Below are 10,000 nucleotides of genomic sequence, written 5' to 3' on the forward strand. Positions count from 1 at the left end.
AGTGGAGGAAGAGGAAAAGAGAAAGGAAATAGCAGGAAGAAAAAAAGAAGAAAAGGAAAGTATGTAGGAGAAAGAGAGTATATGATAAAAAGGAAGAGGAAAGGAAAAAAGGAGGAAAATGAATAAGGAAAAGAGAAGGAAGAGACGACAAAAGGAAATAATAGGAAGGAAAAGACAGGAAAAGGAAAGCATGTAGGAAAAAGAGAGAGTATGTAATGGAAAGGAGAGGAAAGGAAGAAAAGGAGGTGGAGGAAAATGAGGGAAAAAACAGGAGTAGAAGGAGGAAAAGGAGTAGAAAGAGAGTAAGCTTGCCTGTCTGTATTCCTATCTGTCTCCGTCCTTCTGTCTATCTCTGTCTGTCTGTCTGTCTGTCGCTCAATTATTCATCCATTTCAAGTGTCGTCTTCAAAGAGGTCTCATTAACATTAATTATATTTTACTCTGCGCTTGAGAGAGAGAGAGAGAGAGAGAGAGAGAGAGAGAGAGAGAGAGAGAGAGAATTCATATCCATGTTTTGCGAGAATCAAGACACTTTCATTTTAATTCCATTTAAGAGAATGACGAGGAGGAGGAGGAGGAGGAGGAGGAGGAGGAGGAGGAGGAGGAGGATTAAGAGGAGGAGGAGAAAATCGTACAGGAAAAAGCCAAGTAATGGGAAATGAAGGACAAAAAGGAGTAGGAGGACGAGGAGGAGGAGGAAGAGGAGAAGGAGGAGGAGGAAAGGAAATTGAAAAGCAAGAGAAGGAAGAGTAATAAGAAGGTAAATGAAAATTAAGATAATGATTTCTACGAAGAGGAGGAGGAGGAGGAGGAGAAGGAGGAGGAGGAAGGGGAAAGGAAATTGAAAAGCAAGAGAAGGAATAAATATAAGAAGGTAAAGGAAAATGAAGATAATGATTTCTACGAGGAGGAGGAGGAGGAGGAGGAGGAGGAGGAGGAGGAGCCTTATTAATGAGCAGGTGTCTTAATAATTTCCTTCAGGTAAAAAACAAAGTACGAAATGATTGACTTTTCTTCTAAGTAAATGAGAATTGCAAGGTGTGTGTGTGTGTGTGTGTGTGTGTGTGTGTGTGTGTGTGTGTGTGTGTGTGTGTGTGTGAGAGAGATAGAGAGAGAGAATTTACTGTGCTAATGAGGCAGTGAATTCTTTTTGGAAGACAACTCTCTCTCTCTCTCTCTCTCTCTCTCTCTCCTTATCTTAATTGTTTCCATCTTTCTCCTCCCCAGCAGGATGAGGGAGGAAAGTAGGAAGACTAGCGAGGAGGAAGAGGAGACGAAGAGGAGGAGGAGAGGAGAGGTAAGATAAGTGATTTTATGTGTGATTTTTCTCCCTTTTTTCCCTTTCTTTTTTTCCTCATTTGCGTAAGTTCCCTTTTTTTCTTTCTTTTTTCTCTCATTTGCGTAAGTTAGTGACGCCAACCAGTGACCTTGAAACACTAAACCCGCATCATTTATCGTTCTGTGTGTGTGTGTGTGTGTGTGTGTGTGTGTGTGTGTGTGTGTGTGTGTGTGTGTGTGTGTGTGTGTGTGTGTGTTTTCTTCGTTCAAGTCTGTTTATAAAAATTTGTGTGGTATGCTTTTCAAGGTTATGCGTGTGTGTGTGTGTGTGTGTGTGTGTGTGTGTGTGTGTGTGTGCGTGTGTGTGTGTGGGGAGGTTATTCATATGTTCATGTCATCAAATAAAACATTCATCGGGGTTTGCATCATCTTATCGAACATCGAGTCTATCAATTATTCACTGACTTCCTTATTAACATTCACTAAGCCAAAGGTGATTCTACTTCTGTTTTATGCTTGTCTTCGAGGAAATGTCGTGTACGTGTTCATTATAGAGAGGAATATTTACCAGGCGTTTTTTTGAAGTCCCCCTCTAATCCTTCATATCGAAAAAAGGAAAATGGGAGTGTGGGGGAAATTCTGTACCGCGCGCTGTTCGAATATGTTTTGTTTCCCTTTCTTTCGTCTTTTTAAACTATTTCTGTGTCGCGTGTTTCTCTCTCTCTCTCTCTCTCTCTCTCTCTCTCTCTCTCTCTCTCTCTCTCTCTCTCTCTCTCTCTCTCTCTCTCTCTCTCTCTCTCTCTCTCTCTCTCTCTCTCTCTCTCTCTCTCTCTCTCTCTCTCTCTGCTTCTTCATTTATCTGTTTCTCTTCCTTTTCGCTTCCTTTTTTTCTATTTCTCTTATCTTACGTTCGTCTTTTTAAACTATTTCTGTGTCTCGTGTTTCTCTCGCTCTTTGCTTCTTCATTTGTCTTTTTCTTCTCCTCTTCGCTTCCTTATTATTTATCTTCTCTCATGTTCGTCTTTTTAAATTATTTCTGTGTCTCGTGTTTCTCTCTCTCTTTGCTTCTTAATTTGCCTATATCTCGTCCTCTTTGCTTTCTTTGTTTTAATTTCTCATGTTCGTCTTTTTAAACTGTTTCTGTGTCTCGTGTTTCTCTCGCTCTTTGCTTCTTAATTTGTCTATATCTCGTCCTCTTTGCTTTCTTTGTTTTAATTTCTCATGTTCGTCTTTTTAAACTGCTTCTGTGTCTCGTGTTTCTCTCGCTCTTTGCTTCTTCATTCGTCTGTTTCTTTTTCTCTTCGCTTCCCTTTTGTTTCTCTTCTCTTACGCTCGTCTTTTTAAAATTATTTCTGTGTGCGTTTTGATGTTTGTTTCTTTCCCTATTTCCTCGTTTATTTGTAATTTTTCTGTGTTTTTCTCTCGTTCGTTTCTTTCTCTCTTTTTGATGTTTATTTTGATGTTTATTTCTATCTTTTTTATGTTTATTTATCTCTTTTTGATGTTTTTTTTTCTATTTCCTCGTTTATTTGTCTTTTTCTCTGTTTTTCTAGTTCGTCTCTTTCTCTCTTTATTTATTTCTCTCCTTGTCTATTCTGCTTCCTCGTTGTTTTTTTTTACTTTTATTTCACACGTTCGTCTTTTTAAGCTATTTCTGTCTTTTGTGTTTCTTTCTCTCTTTTCGCTTTTTTCTTTTTTTTTCTTTTTGCCTGTGTTTCAAATTTGCCTTATTTTCCTATATTCTTGTTTATTTGTTTGTTTTGTTTTGTTTATTTTCCTTCGTTCGTCATTTTATTTTTTTCTGTGTTTTGTCCTTCTTTCTCTCTCTCTATTTGCTTCTTTATTTTTTCTATGTTTTAAGTTTGTTTCTTTCTCTTTTCTCTTCTTAATTTGCCCTCTTGTTTATTCTGCTTCTTCGCCTTCTTTCTTTTTATCACGTTTTTCTTTTTATAAACTTCCTTTTTGTTTTTAGTTTCCTTCTTTCTTTTTCGCTTCTTTGTTTGTTTCCTTTTCTATTCTGCTTCTTCACTTTCTTTTTTTCTCACGTTCTTTTTAAACTATTTCTGCATTTTTCGAGTTTGTTTCCTCCTTTCAATATTCGTTTCTTTATTTGCCGACTTATCTATTATTTCTTCGTTTTCCTTTTTACCATGTTCTTTTTAAACTATTTCCGCATTTTTCGATTTTGTTTCCTCCTTTCAATATTCGTTTCTTTATTTTTTTTGTGTCTGTCCATTCTGCTCATCTTTTGTTTGTTTTCATTATTGTTTCTCTATATTTTACGTTTATTTCTAGTTCCTCTAATTCGTCAATCTTTCACCTTTTTGTAATATGTAATTCACTTCCATTACTCGATTTTTTTATCAATTACATTTAGTTCGTATATTTTATTGAATTACTATTGTCTATGTTCATTTATTTACCTTTCATATACATTCATTATCGTTCTAACAACCTAATTTCCAGCTTTATTATCAAGTTCACTTCCTGAGTCTTTCTAACGGTCCAAATTCCATCGTTCCTGACACATGAACTTTGCCTAACTTTACCATCAACCTAAGACTCCACTTTTCCAGGCTATCTAACTTTCACCCATTCTAGCTTTCGTCTTTTCTAACAGTCCACAATTATGCTGACACTTTTCAATAGCCCAACTTCAGTATCTCCTAACACCTCAACCCCCACCTTCCTTAACCATTCCGCTGCGATTGGCACGGATTTGGCTTTTACTGGTAGTCTTTCTCAGCCTCTGTGGTGGATAGTGGAGTGATTCCCATGTGGTATTGGTGTGCTGGATATCCCCTCCCAAGGTGCAGGACTTTACATTTTTCTTCAGTAAGTTGTAACAGTCACTTTTTTTTGTTCCATTCGTGTAGCTTAGTGATGTCTTCTTGTGCGAAATCCACAATCAAGGGGTTAATCGTCCAGTATTCCTCTATTCTAACAGTTCAAGGTCCACTCGTAACATTCCACTTCCCCGGTCTTCCTAACGCTCCACATTCCGCCGCTCCTAACACACCCAACCTTTCGATGCTCCCAAAAATTCCCGTCATTCCCATATTTTCCGTCCACTCCAGTTTTCCATATTTACACCTTTCCAAGCACCCGGCTTTACCTTGCACACCTGAGCTATGAGAGAGAGAGAGAGAGAGAGAGAGAGAGAGAGAGAGAGAGAGAAGAGAAGAGAAGGAAAGGGAAGGGTTGGAAATGGATGGGAAGGGAAGAGAAGAGGAGAGGAGAGGAGAGGATGAAGGAGGAGGAGGAGAAGAGTAGTAGTAGTAGGAGGAGGAGGAGGAGGAGGAGGAGGACAAGAGTAGGAGGAGGTTCAGGAGGCGGAGGAGGAGGAAGAAGAAGACTAAAGCACTACCTGAACATGAGAGAGAGAGAGAGAGAGAGAGAGAGAGAGAGAGAGAGAGAGAGAGAGAGAGAGAGAGAGAGAGAGAGAGAGAGAGAGGAGATGAGAGGAAAGGAATGAAGGAGGAGGAGGAGGAGAAGAGTAGGAGGAGGAGGAGGAGGAGGAAGAGGAGGAAAACTAAAGCGCTATCTGAGCATGAGAGAGAGAGAGAGAGAGAGAGAGAGTACAGGTGTGCACGTCACTTACCTGGGCAAGCCATTAGCAGCAGGTGACCGAGGAGGAGGAGGAGGAGGGAGAGATGGGTGTGCGAGGGCTTGTGGTCATCCATTTTGGCTGGTCACTCGCTCACGCACTCAGACAGTCATTAAAACACCGATACTCGCTCTATTTCTCTCTTTCTTCCTCTTTATTTCTCTTTATTTATTGCCTCGTTTCTCTGTCTCACTGGTTCGTTAAAAGCACTTTCGTTTATCTTTTTTTTCTTTCTTTGTATTGTGGGTGTTTTTTTGTTTTTTGTAATTCTTTTTGTGTAATTTGCTTTCTCTATTTATCTTTCTCTATGTCATTTCTGTCACTTTGTTCCTTAGTTTTCCTTTGTTTTCTTTGTTCTTTCTCTCACTTTTTGCTTCTTCTGTTTTGTTTTTCGTGGTTTTGTTTAATACGTAGTTGATTCCTTTCCTCTTTCTACTTTCCTTTTACTTAATTTCTCATATTTTCTTTATTTGTAAGTTTTTCTTTGTTTTATTTTCTTAGTCTCCTGTTATCGATTTCCTTCCGTCACTAACTTCGTCTTTCCAATATTTTCTTCGTATTCTATTTTCTTCTTTACTGTATATTATCTAAGTACTTCTCTATCTTTCTCTGGGATGATTTATTTACAAGTGTTTCCTTCAGTATCTCTCCTGAATTCACTCACTCACTCACTCCATCGCCTTGCATCGCTTTATATAATCCTCTTTCTCTCCCTATTTTTACGCTCCTGTCACTGTGCCCGCGTCCGCCGTGATAACTATTGAATATCTCTCTCTCTCTCTCTCTCTTCTTCAACAGAATACTTCGCTCTCTTCACTCCGTTCCACGTTCTATCGTCATCTGCGAGCTCACTTTTCGTTCATCCACTCAGCTCATCTTCATTTCCCTTGACAATGACTACCACTTTTAACTCCGTCATTCTTCCTCTCTTTATCAGACTTCTTTTTGTGTCGTTTTTTTTCTTTCCCCTTGTTTCCTCTTTCAATAATTCACTGTTCTGATTTCCTCGAGTCTATCTGTCTTTTTCTATTTGGCTTTTATTTGTATTTATTTTTTCTTCCCTCTTCTTATTTTCTCTCTTTCAGTAATTCTGTCTATGTTCTTTTCTTTCTGTTTTGTATCTGTTTCTCTTTTTTTCTCAATGATTCTCTGACTCAAAATTATTCAATGTTTTTTTTTTTGTTTTTTTGTATCTGTCTATCTCTCCTTTACTGTCTTTTTTTACAATAATTCTTTAACTTTCAATCCAACCAGTGTTCTCTTTTATTTTCTTTGAATATGTCAAGTTTATATTTTCCTTTCACTCTCACGTATTGATTTTCTTAACTTTTCTCTAATCCAACTTCCTTTTCTTTGCCTTTTCTCTTTTTGTATTGTTTCTTGTATATCTTGTTTTTTCTGTCTATCTTTATCTCACTCACACTTTCTTTAATTGATGTTTTTTTATTATTTTCACTCAGTTTCCAGTTCTAAGTTAATCCTCTAATGTTCTCTCTTATCTTTTTTTCTTTTTTCTACTGCTTTATTTATCTCTTTTTTTGTTTCAGTCACTCATACTTTCCTTAATTAACGTTTTTTGTTATTAATTTTACTCGGATTCCAGTTTTAAGTCAATAATCTAATGTTCTTTTATTTATGTTCTGCTGTTTCATTTATCTCGTTTTTTCTAGTTTCAGTTACACATACTTTCCTTAATTGACGTTTTTGGTTATTATTTTCACTCAGCTTCAGGTTTTAAGTCAGTAGTCTAATGTTCTGTTATTTAGATGTTCTGCTGTTTTATTTATGTTATTTTTTTCAAGTTTCTCTCACTCACTTTCTTGAATCGTTCGGTTTCATTCGCTTCACCCACGGTTCCAATCCACGTTTCCTCTCTGTTGTTATTTTATTCTTTACTGCAACATTCACTTCTGTTCTTTTACTCGTCTTTTTTTAAGCTCTTTTTTCGCTCTCTCTTTCTCTGTGTGTCAGGGCGATTGTCTTTTTTTTTTAGAGCAGATTGCACTTCTCTCTCTGTTTCTCTTTCTCTCCCGTGTTCTCGTTCACTCTCTCACTCACTCATTGTTCCTCCCACTCGGTCAATGCTCTTACACAATTGTTTTTATTCCCTGCTGTATTGTTTGCTGTCTCTCTGTCTGTCACTGTCCATTCGTCTATCTGTCAGAGTGTTTGCAGGGATGGATTACTACCTGGCACTCTCAATTCCCGTCACCTTTTCACCTGTAATACTATCGAGCTGTTTCTTATGTTGGTCTTTATTCTTTAGTTTTGTTTTCTTTTGTCACTTCGATCACTTTTATTTGTCTTGTTTAATTGAATTTGTGGTGTTTTTTTTTCTTTATTTTATCTTATTTTCACTTCACTTAGTTTTTCGTTCACCTTTTTGTTTCCAAGTTCATGTTTTCTCACTCCTGTAGTAGAAGTAGTAGTAGTAGTAGTAGTAGTAGTAGTAGTTAGTAAGTAGTTCTGTATTTTTCCTTTCCCCTTTCTTATCTCTCAGTTAATTTTTCTTTTCCTTTTTTTCTGTTTTTCGTTCCACAAACAGATTATTTTTTTCTATTTTTTTTCTTGCCGCAAAACCGCACCTGCAAATAAAGGTGTTGACGTCATTAGTGCAAGGCCAGGTAAAAAAAGGCATAATTGTCTTAGTAATAATAATAATAATAATAATAATAATAATAATAATAATAATAATAATAATGGAAGCAGCACATGATATATACTCTCTTACCAACAACAACAACAGCAACAAAAACAACTATAACACACACACACACACACACACACACACACACACACACACACACACACACACACACACACACACACACACACACACAGACACACAAAATCGTTCAACATTTTATATAATACCACAATGATCAGTCTGACGTGTCCATACCACCACCACCACCACCACCACCACCACCGCCTAATCATTTCATCACCATATTTATCACCAACGCGACAACAGAAACCATATCATAGTTCCTGTAATATCACCACCACCACCACCACCACCACCATCATCATCACCCCCCCCCCTTATCTCAGGCAGTCATTACCGCTAAAGAGATTAACCTATAAATCCAGTACTCCTTGCCTTCATCACCGCGTCATCACCATCACCACCACCACCACCACTGCGTTTCCCTCGTTCTCTTCCCTTCTACACATTCTAACCATCATCACCATCTCACTATCTTCTTCTTTACATCACTATCTTCATCTCATCACCACCATCATCACCACCAACACCACTGCATATCCCTCTTTCTCTTCCCTATCTACACATTCTAACCTTCATCACCTTACTATCTTCTTTACATCACCGTTTTCATCACCAAGACCACCAACACCAACACCACTGCATTTCCCTCTTTCTCTTTCCTATCTACACATTCTAACCTTCATCACCTTACTATCTTCTTCTTTACATCACCGTTTCCATCACCACCATCACCACCATTTTCATATTTTCATCACCACTGCATTTCCCTCTTTCTCTTCCCTTCTGCGCATTCACCATCATCACCTTCTTACTATCTATCACCATCTTCATCATCAACACCATTCTCATATCTTCATCACCACACAAAATTCATCCTATCGTAACCTTCTTCTTCCATGACTCGCCTTCTCTACCCCCTGATCATCACCTCCAGCAGTTCAACACCAAACCCTTCACCTGCCTTCAACACCACTACACCACCATTACGCCGTCTCACAGCACCACCCATTACCTTGCAACACCAATAATGCCCTCACTACCACATGCAAATCACCACCACCACCACCACCTCTACCACCCCCGTCTTCGCTATACTAAAACCATATTGCCACGAAGAAAAGGGGAGGAGGAGGAGAAGAAGAAGAAGAAGAAGAATGAGAAGAAAAAAATAGAGAATGATGGAAGTGAAAGAAGAAAAAGAAGAGAAAGGAGAAAACAAGAAAAAGATACCACACAGAAATAAGAAAAAAGGAAGGGAAAAGAAAGAATGGTAAAAGAAAAGAACAAGACGTAATAGAGAAAAACAAAAAGAAGAAGAAATAGAGGAGGAGAAAAAATGAGAAAGGAAGAGAACAAAATAAAAAAAGAACAAGAAAGAGAAGAACAACAAAAAACAAGAAGAAAAAAAAAAACAAAAAATAACGAAAGACGAAAAAAATAAGCAAGAAAAAAAATCGAATCCAAGTAAAAATCAACACAAAAAAAGTAAGAAATAAAAAAAAACAATACAAGAAAACAAAACTCCTTAACACAAACAAAAAAAAACACAAACACCTGAGTAATTAAAAACAGGTAACAGGGTGAACAGGTATACCCCCATCTACCTACGCACCTGTCCACTCTCAATTAATAAGTTACCTGCAAGTTCATTAGAAGCCTTTACCTGCCCGCCGAAGGTAAACTCAGGTGGGAAAGGTTAAGATCAGATAGCAGGAACTCTCTACCGTAATGGAACCACAGAGAAAAGTTTGATAAAAGTGGGAAGAGGGAGAAGAAGATACGAAGAAAAGTTAAAAGAGAAGAGAAGAGGGAGACTTAAGGAAAAGAAAAGAGGCATGCGTGATATGAATAATTTGATAAAAGAGTAAGAGAGAGAAAATACGAAAGAAGGGTTAAGAGGAGGAGGAAGAGAAGGGGGAGAGAGGGTAAGAATGAAGAAGAGAGAGAATAAGTAATGATGGCGTTTGAAGAAGTAAGAGAGAATAGGAGGAAAAGATAAGAGAAGAAGGAAGAGAAGAGGGAGAAAGAGGAGATGAAGAAGAAGAAAAAAACGTAATAATGTTTGTACTTGATGAAGGAAAGAAGAGAAAATAAGGAGAAAACTTAAAAGAAAGAAAAATGAAGAGAAAAAGCAAGCGATGGATGGAGATAAAAGAAGATGGAGAAGAGAAGGAATAGTGAATAATGCGTGTTTGATGAAAGAGGAAATAGAGAGAATTAGGATAAGAATTAGCAAAAGAAGGAAGAGGGAGAAAAAAAAAGAGGATAAGGCAAAGAAGAGAAGAGGAACAAATAAAACCAGAAAAAAGAAAAAGAAGATGATAGATAAAGAAGAGGATGAAGCAGATAAGAAGAGAGGAAGGAGAAAGAGAGAGAAGAGGAAA

General features: G+C 37.6%; 2 long non-coding RNA genes across 2 annotated transcripts in view; one reads left to right on the plus strand and one right to left on the minus strand.

Moving 5' to 3' along the window:
• The window catches only part of LOC126983659 (uncharacterized), a 285,008-nt gene that overhangs the window by 233,962 nt on the left and 41,046 nt on the right, over nucleotides 1-10,000 (plus strand). Inside the window, exon 4 of the long non-coding RNA XR_007736100.1 lies at nucleotides 1,228-1,297. This is a non-coding gene — a long non-coding RNA (uncharacterized LOC126983659). The remainder of the gene's footprint in view (nucleotides 1-1,227; nucleotides 1,298-10,000) is intronic.
• Nucleotides 7,371-10,000, minus strand: part of LOC126983658 (uncharacterized) — a 5,042-nt gene continuing 2,412 nt past the window's right edge. Inside the window, exon 2 of the long non-coding RNA XR_007736099.1 lies at nucleotides 7,371-7,470. This is a non-coding gene — a long non-coding RNA (uncharacterized LOC126983658). The remainder of the gene's footprint in view (nucleotides 7,471-10,000) is intronic.

This window comes from Eriocheir sinensis, chromosome 54 (genome assembly GCF_024679095.1).
Source record: "Eriocheir sinensis breed Jianghai 21 chromosome 54, ASM2467909v1, whole genome shotgun sequence".
Classification (NCBI taxonomy): domain Eukaryota; kingdom Metazoa; phylum Arthropoda; class Malacostraca; order Decapoda; family Varunidae; genus Eriocheir; species Eriocheir sinensis.